We start from the raw sequence: 9345 nt of genomic DNA, 5'->3' as shown, positions 1-9345 counted from the left end.
AAAATAAATAAAAAAAAATCACTGAAATAGAGATGTGTAAGCACATTCCTCTGCTGAATATGTTTACTATTCTCATACTCGCAGGAACCAGATTTCAACAGTAGATATTATTCTCACATTGCCCTTTCCCTCCTTGAAAATGGCACAGCTTCTGGGAATATGTAATAAAATAAACATGTCTAAAGGAATCTCAGTCAGATAGGCTGAACAAATACTTAACACCTTATTGGCTTGACTTCAAGTTCCGACCGAAACTACTTCAGTGACTGTTAGGCTTAAACTGTGCTGCTGGCAGCGGTTCAGTTTCACCCGGGGATATCTCGAAAGGCCTTGGCCCGAGTGCCTTTACTTAAAATGCCTTGGACCAGCAGTGACACATCCTCCCTGACCTGGCACAAGCTTTGCTAACAGTCACGCGTGTTTTATCTCAGCGTGTTGACAGTAGGGGAGTGCAAAAACAGTAACGCAACACAGAATACATTCTTCAGAAGAGAGGGAGTTTCCTCTTTTAAATGTTGGATGGAGCAGCACATGCAAAGCATCAAATCTTATGTGATGTCTGGATTGTTTTTTTAAAAATTATTAAACGAACCAGGGCTGCGAGTTCTAATGATTGTTCCCTTGATTTTCCTGATTAATTGACTCGATGATTGGAAAGCCTTGATGACCGTGTTGAGATTAATCAGTCAATTGATTGAACTTATTACCTTCAACGAGGAGCTTGTGTTTTTTGGCCACGCAGCAGCATAACTCAAAAGTAAAAATGTACTGATGTCGGTGAGGAATAAAAGAGCCTTTTTTTCGGGATAAGGATGTGGATTCAGTATTTTTTGCAAAAACAATTCTTAACCTTCCAAGATAGAGTTTTCAAAAAATGTCAAAAAACGGATTGCTTGCCGTACTGATTTCATTTTCACTTTTTACCACTTTATCCTCCACATGAGGGACAACATACAGAGATGAATAACCATTCACTCTCACACTCACACCTAGAGTGTCAAATTAATCTAATCTGTATGTTTTTTGGACTGTGGGAGCCAGGAACCGGGATCCAACCGGGTGAATGTCTTGCTGTGAGCCCACGATGCTAGACACTGCTCCACCGTGTGAGCTAATGATTATGTTCATTTATTCATTCAGTCATCTTCCAATGCGTTATCCTCCACATGAGGGTCATAACAGGGGGACATAAGAGACTAACCATCCACTCTCACACACACGGTCAATTTAGAGTGTCCAATTAATCTAATCTGCATGTTTTTTGCACAGTGGGAGGGGAACTGGGATCCGAACCTGTGACCTTGTTGCTGTGAGGTCGCAGTGGTAGCCAGTTCACCACCATCTGACTACTGATTATGTTGTAAATTAGTTCTACTTACTAATTTGAATATTAAGAGAAAACATCAAACGTCAAAAATCAATATCATATTTAGGAAGCAGACATCAATCATACAAGGTTATTGATTGTAAAAAAAATCCCTTCATTAATTCAATAGTTAATTTCTAATCAATTAATTTATAAGGTGTCCAAACGCAAAATGTATTTACTACCGGAAACACTGCGGAACTTCCGGTTCTGGACTTGTTTTCCTCCCCGCTGTGGAGATAACTTCTGTATGTTATAGGGACCAAAGTAAACAGAACAACAATTTTTTTTTTTTTTTTGGGATACTGCTGGCAGCTGAGGGAACAAGCTGAGGTAAAACGACGAGGTCAACGCGCAAGTAGACAACAACGGAAGTTTCCAAACCAAAACACCTGTGGTCACAGAAGTTTGGCCCGCTCAGCGCCTCCTCCTCCCCCGCACGCTTCCGCGGCAGCACTCGCCGTCTTCCACCGCAGGCCATGGAACACACCACCGCTCATCGTGCGAAGGTATACAGGTGCTCATATGAGAATAATGCACTGTAGACACACGTTATTGAACGCTTGACAGCAGAAGACGCTTATGTCCCCCCCCGCCCCCTGCTGACTTCCCCCTGCCTCCTTTGTCAAATGTAAACACTGTTTTTGGAGACTTCAGCACATTTCAGCGAGTATAAACGAGGCATTCTTCACACTTGGAAGATGCAGCTGCAACATTATAGGACCAAGGACACTTATCTTCATTTTCGCCCTGCTGTTATTATAATGGTGAGTGAATATTTACTCTACTTTTTTTCTCCCTCAACCTCACACTGATATTATTGTGCTGCGTTTACTGTTATAGCTGCATTTCTGCATCCCCTGTATTGCTGCCATTTTGCCTATCGCGACTTCCTTGGGTACTCATGTCTATATTATGTGTAACACACCAGCCGTTTTATTAGGTACACCTGTCCAGCTATATCACATGGTGGCAATTTAGTGCATTTAGGCAGTTATGTGGACATGGTCAGGGTGACATGCCAATGTTCAAAGTGAGCAACAGAATTGGGACGAGAGATGATTTAAGTGACTTTGAACGCAGCATGGCTAGTCTGAGTACTTTAGAATGTGCTGGGTACAAACACAGCTATCTCTAGGGTGTGCAGAGGATTGTCCCAAAAAATATGGCAGTTTGGCAGTTTTTACAGCAAAAAAAACACAACAAAACAATGCCTTGATGATACCACAAGGGAAAAGTAACTCACAACATTAACTCTAATAACCACTCGCTACAAACAAAGTATGAAGAAGACCATCTCTGAAAGCAGATGGGCTACGACAGCAAAAGGCCTCTCTGGGTGCCACTCCAGCCACTTTTTCAGGTGTCATGTGTTTCTAATAAAGCGGCTGTGTTCATTTGAATTTTTTTTTTATTCTCCTCTCCCTCAGAAAAAGCACATGTCCATTATTTAGATTGTCCGTCATTTTAGTTGTTACAAATATGAATAGTATGAGGTTTCAGACATTATTAAATGAGTCAATGCATCAATATTGGGCCTCTCAAATAAGCTGGAAGTCAATGTGACACCTCGGGAGGATAAATCAGCAAAGACAAGTGCAAACATTTGTCTCCAACAAAAAGCACTTGGGAAAGTTCAAAACCCATTTACACTCCTCTCTCTTGCAAGGTTAACATTTAGTTTAAAAATAAATCCTGAATCCAAAACCAGATCGAAATCCCTCCTTGGGCTGTAACCTACATCTTCAGAAAAAGAAGAAGAATGTTTCTGTTTTGATTTATGCTGCACACAAACAAATAAACAATTAAGTGATTGATTTATCATCAATGTGCCCAGCCCAAATGGGTTCACAAGACACCATTATTTTGAAATACACACTGACAAGCCAATGTCAAACCATAAATTTGAAATATTATCAAACAAATAAAAAAGCTTTAGTCACATACGTAACAAGGACATGAAACCGAAACAAACATTCCAGCCTGTCGTCAGTAGTGCAACTGGAACATTTTCAAAACATCTCATTCAGTAAAGGGACTGTACAGAAGAAAGAGTGACTCTTCTAACTTCTAATTGTGTTCATGCTGCATGATGAATTGTTGCTTGGTAAATATGTGTATATGGCTTTTGAGATGTTGGTAATTGTACAATGAGAAAGAGGATAACAAAAAAAGACAGTTGATACAGATGAAGTGGTATTTAGTGGTGTAAATGAATCATATACTTCTGTTCTCACTCTGAATATTCTCCTCATTAAACTCACAAGACAGCACTACAGCCAGGAGAAGGTCATTAACAAATCAGTGGAGTCTTGCATTTGATCTGTGGTTTTAATTTTTATACTGCCCAGAGTATAAGGTTATGTGAAATGTGGTTTTCATTAACATGGTGAGCACTGACCATAACATGTCACATTAGTTGGAAGGGAATTATGTGAAGTATGGGCTGGCCACCGTTTGGCTGCATGAGAGACGGAGAGTATGGTGCGTCTGCTCAAGTCAATCGAGGTACGTTTCTTTTTCAAAGGAGCCACTTAGCATTGTTGATACCTAAATTTAGTTTAGCATGATTATCATCAAAGTTGATAAGATGCAAGGCACAAATACAAGACTGTTGAAAAGGACTTTTTGATGGGGGTCTCTTGTTTTCGAACTGTCAGTAAACTGCCTGGATGAAAGCGTTCCAAAAGAAACGCAGAAAAACTCCCGGCTATGTTCAGAGACTAAAATGTTGGACACTGGTGCTGCTGTCACACACAATGACAGCTGTGATCTGGAGGGAGCTATGATGAGAAGGATATTGCTCCTCACCTGACGTGGGAACTCTACTCGCCTCGTAAATGATGTAATTAAAGCGCCGAAAAGAGGACGCGTTCAATCAAACGCTGGAAGCTTTTCAACATCAAGTAGACGGCGGGGGTGAGCGTGGACTCCTTCATTTTTTTGTCAAAAAGGTGGTTATACTGAAAGGGGCGGCAAGCATTTTGCTTCTTTACAGAAGTGAACACAACACAGACTGGAAATTTTGCTAAGATGTTTTTTTTTTTTTCTTTTTCCATGCTGATGGAGTCAGATGATTTTATCCTGAAATATAACATAATTAGCTCACTAGGGTTTCTGCAAATTCTTTGCAGTAGGTAGAGCGTTTCTCTCCGTAGGGCGACTAACTGCATCATTTACCACTTATTGTACCTGCATGTTGAGACCGCTGGAATTGGATATTATCATGGTGCAGCTGTACAGAAGGCCAACAAGGTTTCTTAGGCTGCTGCTGCTGCAAAGTTATGTAGGTAATTACAGAGACAAATCACCTAATTTATCCCAACTGTGGGAAAAGTTAAAAATCTTAAAACAACAACAACTGCTGCTTAAAATTAGTTATGTGCAAATGTTTTAATGCCAGGAGAAATTCTGTGAGACAGTAGATGATGTAGCTTAGGACATTTCATATATTTAATTGGACAATATTTCCCACAGACACTATTCTGTTTTCCACCTTTGTTGGAAGTCAATAATTCTGTTACCAAACAAAGACCATAACCTGCTTCTTGGCGCTTTTCCACTACACAGTTCTAGCACGGCACAGCTCAGCTCGACTTTGCTTGTTTTTTTTTTTTTGCTGTTTCATTAGGGATAGTACCTGGTACGTTAGTTCTTTAGTACTTTCAGTACCTGCTCTGGCGAAGCTGAGCTGAGTTGATACTAAATGTGACGTCAACAGACCGCCAGCCACTGGTTGGCCAGAGAGCGTCGTCACTGGAAGAGTCATGAGCCCATGAACAATGACGAACTGTAGATAAGTTAAAAAGACGTTAAAATGCTGAAAACATGAGTCAATCTCCAGCATTTGGCATGACATCTCAATATTTAACAGAGGAGCCTGATGTATTTAGTGACAGCACTGCCACAAGCCAGCGATCGTGAGTCTGTGCTCCGGTCATGCAGGAAGTACTGAAATAATCTTTTTAATGAACTGATTCTAACAATCCAGTACATCGAAATCAACTGCTTTGCCGGTCACTAGTTTGTGTGTGTCGTGTATAAAGCGACGCCACGCCAGTCTCGTGCGGCCAGAGCGCCGCTTGACTCATGTTTTAATTCAAAGTACAGCTGTGATCATCGCCACATTCATGAGCACAGAGCCCGAGTTGATGCTAAAAAGAAGCATTACATCATGCTTGTTGGTATGCACCCGCAGCCTTTGAACTCCACGTTTTATGTCTGCTTCAAAATTAAGCAATTTCATGGAAGAATTGTGCTAATCAGACTGCAGGTCAGCGTAAACTGCATTACCAAAAGATGTTTCCAAGACTACCGGATTCCACATCTTTTAAATAGCATTAAGCTAAATGATACTACTCAGTCAATGCTGATGGGCCCCGTGGCTCTGTGTTGCTTTGTATTCTGACCACATTTCTTTTTTACCTCCTCCAAGGTTGTGATGTTTTCCGTCTCATTTCTTTGTCGTTTCTCTTGTACATTGACAGGCTTTACAGTGAAAAAACATTTTGTACAATTATTTAAGTCTTTTGAGTACTTTATGGGTACTAGTTTTATTCATGATAAAACAGCCTAATCAAGGACATAGACAGTAACTCTGGGATCACCTTTTCACCTCAGCAAATCCATTCTTGTTCCAATGAGACAAAAAAAAACACAAAAAAAGTATTTTGCCACTGTGGATGATCCACATATTCGATTTGCCAGAGATTTTTTACACCGGATGTCCTTCGTGATACAACCCTCCCATTGGATGTGTCTTCTCTGTGGCTGAGGTCAATTTAGAGTGTCACATTAGCAATGAGGTAGGTATTGTAATTATGTAGATTTTGTTATTAAGGACTCATATAGGATGCAACTAGGGCCACACGGTTGGTATAGTACTCAGCCCTAGATGACCAGGTCGGAACAAGGACCTTTCTGCATGGAGTTTGCATGTTCTCCCCGTGTGTGCTTCGGTTTTCTCTAGATTATCCGGTTTCCTACCACAGTCCGAAAATATGCGGATTTGGGGATTGGACACTCAAAATTGACTTGTCTCTATGTGGCCCTGTGATGGACTAGCGACCTGTCCATGATGTGCCCCACCGCCCCCATGGTTCACCTGTGGAGGATAAAGAGGTAGAAAATGGATGGATGGATGTTCTATAAATCTGTTCATTACTTTCTGATGAATCAGTTTATTGTTTGGTCCACAGCTTGCAGTGTTGCCCAAACATCAACATAAATGTCCATAAATGTTTTTTTTTGCAGAAACTAAAAATAATTAGTTTTTTGTCACAATTTCTATGGTTATTTTCCCCCCTTTCTCATCTGCAAGTGGTGAAAGTTGATGATGAAATGTAGACAGCATAGAAAAGCCCTGCAAATATGGCATTGCTGTTCAGGAACCTTAGTTTAGCTTTTGAACTTTGGAACGCCAGCAGCAGATAATGTCACTGACATTCAAACGGGATGGAATGCAGCTGTCCTTTTATGGTGATTTCAGAGGGAGCTATTTGGAATGGGTTCTTCGTATTCCTTTCTTCTGTCACCGTTGAGCTGTAACAACTGTGTTACTGAGTTGATGCACTGTGACAGTCTTCAGCTATTTTTACCTCATTTCTCCATCGCGTTGAGAAATTACAGCTAATATACTGCAGGAAAGTCAGATACTGAACTGAACTTGATATAGCTTATATCATCATCTAAGCCGGTGTATTGAGTTTTGTTCCTCTGTGACCTGTAGATCAAAGTAATGGACTATTGGAGGCTGTGCACTCCAAACTAAAGTGGATTGAGCTACGAAGCAGTTTAATGGTTTTGGGCAGGTTCTTAATTATGAGGCAGTTTCCCTTGAGCGATTCTTCTCTTATGGCAATTGGATATTTTCACCTGATCAATAGAAAGAACATATTTGATAAACGGTACATGAACAGGCTTCATTAAATCAATGAAGACACTACTTAGGCGGACAGTAATGCAAACGCATTAGACCAATCTAGCAGAAGAGAAAGTTCCAGTAACAAACGTAACAAAATTACCCACTGCAGAGTAGAATGTTTTACGGTTTAATGTCCTCCTGACATTGTTGTTACTGTTGTTTTAGTGCCAGCGCAGTGTAGTTCAATGTTATCTTTGCAGGCCTATTACACTGTAAAATCATTTTAAGAGGTTGTCATTGTTCAATGGCAGCTAGCACCTTTGTTGTTTTTACTACCGAGTACAGTCTCTGTGTGTCCTCAACAAGCTGCTCTTGAGGGTATGTCCTTGTATTCTCTGTAGTTGTGAGCATCCTGAACGAATGCACCGATTATGGTCCGACGACGTTTTGTTGCAGCAAGTTCAGCAGGTCAGATGTGTCATCCATTTTACTTCGGTCAGAGCTAGTATTGATCCCCCCCTAAGTGTAGCTTCTTTTTCTCTCTTAGCAGGGATTTCTACAGCAGTGAGAGAAAATACTCCTTTTACTTGTTATCTGGGCCGCACGTCTCACATCTAGACAAGCTGTTAACATTGATATGGTGGAGCAGACTGGTGAAAAGCTGATGCTCTGCAAGTACATTTTTATTTTTTTTATTTTTTTTGCAGCATGTCAGCACAGAGAAATAACATTCAATGTCACGGGTGAATAGCGGGTGAAATATACTGTTTACAAGAGCATTTGTTCCTGCTGTTGTTTACGCACATTCCCATTTTGAATCTGAACAGTGCTACAGGTGGATGCTGAGTGGGGTGGTGGGGCTGGAACCACAGGCAGCAGCACTGATGCAGGGCAGCAGTGGCATTGACAGGCAGAAGAAGAAATGGGTAATATTAAAAAGACTTCTGCACTCACAAATCTGGAGGGTATATATGATAATGTGCAGAGATTGAGGCATGTCGCGCTGTGCAGTTCCAGCTCAAGGTGACTGCCTGAACAAGCCTGCAGTGGCTCTATTAATAGTAATAACAATAATGGAATAGGGTTGGGTGCTGCTTACATTTTAATAGACACTTGTACCAGTACCTGTGCTCGAATTTGGTACCAGTACTACATGCTACCTGTTTTCGGTACTTCACTGTCTCTGTAAAAACAAAAATGGAATTTAATTTGTGATTAATATTGCTCATTTCACTTAGATGTACCTAAATTGGTACCATTTGTTACCATGAAGGACATGGAAAGACAAGACGTCTTCCGTATTGAACAGATATGGAATGCACTTTGCTCCTTTTTTGCTAAAATCCTCCTCCTGCTGTCAGGCTATTTGTCACTCATTACTATCCAACAGAATATGGGCACTTTTAATTGGTCGTCTGATTCATTGAGAGTCCTGTGTATTGTAGTAACAGAGACGTGGCGAGAAGTAAAGGTAAAATGGCGAGAGCAGGATACTGCTCAGGCTGTATTGTGTGTGTGTGTGTGTGTGTGTGTGTGTGTGTGTATATAAACATTATAACTGAGTTGAGAATGGAATTTTATTTATTCATTTTGACCCTCCTTTCCTTATTTTCCTTATCTATGTTGACCTGGCAAAGGTGATGAAACTTAACCGGGGTCCTTGAATGCGTCCCATTAGCTTCTTCACTTAGCTCAACATGCTGTAAACTAGGGCTGAAGGATTTTTTTCTTTTTATATATTTTGATCATTTTGATATGATTCACGATATGAGAGGGGATGGTAATTTATACATAATTATTGTAATTTCTAGTTGAATTAAAATGATTAGTGTGTGATATTTGTGCAGATCTGTGTTTTCTTCAGTCTGTAGAATATGATGTGTATAGGCCAAGACAATATTTAATATAAAATGTTTGATTAATTCTGAACAGCCCTACTGTAATCTCTGCATTACTCACACAAGCTCTCATGCACTGGAGCTTGTTGTTTTCTCGGAGTGGAGAATATCCATGTGTTATGTTGAAACGTCATTTCTGGAGCACTAATGCTTTTTTACCTTCATCATAAAAGTGGTTGATGTTGTGTTTTTGCACATTCTGTTGAATGTCTCCCTTC

This window comes from Solea senegalensis, linkage group LG1 (assembly GCF_019176455.1).
Source record: "Solea senegalensis isolate Sse05_10M linkage group LG1, IFAPA_SoseM_1, whole genome shotgun sequence".
Taxonomy (NCBI): domain Eukaryota; kingdom Metazoa; phylum Chordata; class Actinopteri; order Pleuronectiformes; family Soleidae; genus Solea; species Solea senegalensis.
This window is presented reverse-complemented; position numbering follows the sequence as displayed.